We start from the raw sequence: 1,198 nt of genomic DNA on the forward strand, positions 1-1,198 counted from the left end.
CAGGGTTCCAACCAGAGGTGATGTAATCTTTCTGCCATCAGCAGACACCCCTCTGGAGAGGTTGACAGGAAGGAAAGGACGCGCTACCCAAAGTCCTAAAGATTAAAGATATGTTAGAGTTAGTCTGTCAATCTTTCATCATGTTTACAGTGTTAATCTGCATCTATGTACTTATATATGTATTCAGACACAGACCAGAAGTGTGCTAGGTCTACAAGAAATCTAATGGCTGTATTTTCTGTGTTCAATAGCGTAATACTTGCTTCTATGATTTCTAATTTTGATTTTCTGCCGCACACCATCTCCCTCTCACACGGCTGATCCGTGCGTGTACGAGCGCTGCACGCACCCTTTCTCCTCGCCTTCTTAACGTCATGTACATTGAAAGCAATGCAAGCGGCAGTAAATGCATGCTTCCTGGAGCCACCACAGCTAAACTTTACCTCCTACATCACCCGTGGCCGTGACCGCATGAACTATTCGCGCCGAAAGGCATACTGCGAACAACCACTTGTGTATAAATGCGCGCGCACGAAGTAACGTAGTCTGAAGAGAACCGCGGCCCAGCTTGCCGCTATAATGTGCTAATGCTAATGAATAACTAACAGTAAGCCTACACCGACACACTGCATGAATACACAACTTTAGATATTAAAACAAGAGAGTACCGCCGGCAAATTACTAACTTAACCTACATGTCCAAGCACAAACTACCAACAGGTCTGACATTTCGCTAATGTTAGCAGGGCTGAATGATAGCGGTTTGGTCAGGTCAGTTTACTAAACACTTAACAATACAGTTGGAATATTTTTGTATATCTAATATATTAAAATATGTGTTCTACATTTGACTTACCTTCAAGGACTATGGAAAAAGTTACCTTATTGACCAAATTGTTCACGAGGTCCTGCCTGCAGCCAAGTGCCTCTCAAATTGTTGTTCTCAACCGCAGGTAGAAAATTCTGGAGAAGGCGGAGACGTCATGACATCAGACGCACTGCGTCACGAGAAACCTAATTGATGCAGGTTGACTCTAATGAGAATAGCAGGTTACATGTGTACTGAGGGAACAACACGTAATAACAAGTTGATATACTCCACAAATGTAGATTGGCTCCACTAAAGCAGAAATCTTAATGAAACTAACTCTGAACTTTACGTAACTTCAACTACTGCTGAAATACACTTTTTAGAGTG

The 1,198-nt window shown here is 42.5% G+C and overlaps 1 protein-coding gene across 2 annotated transcripts in view; it reads left to right on the top strand.

Annotated features, from left to right (window-relative positions):
• The window catches only part of LOC102199822 (LIM zinc-binding domain-containing Nebulette), a 132,571-nt gene that overhangs the window by 10,252 nt on the left and 121,121 nt on the right, over window positions 1–1,198 (top strand). The gene's annotated exons all lie outside the window — the stretch shown is intronic.

The sequence above is a fragment of the Pundamilia nyererei genome, unplaced genomic scaffold (genome assembly GCF_000239375.1).
Source record: "Pundamilia nyererei isolate P.nyererei 1_Seehausen unplaced genomic scaffold, PunNye1.0 scaffold00540, whole genome shotgun sequence".
Lineage (NCBI taxonomy): Eukaryota > Metazoa > Chordata > Actinopteri > Cichliformes > Cichlidae > Pundamilia > Pundamilia nyererei.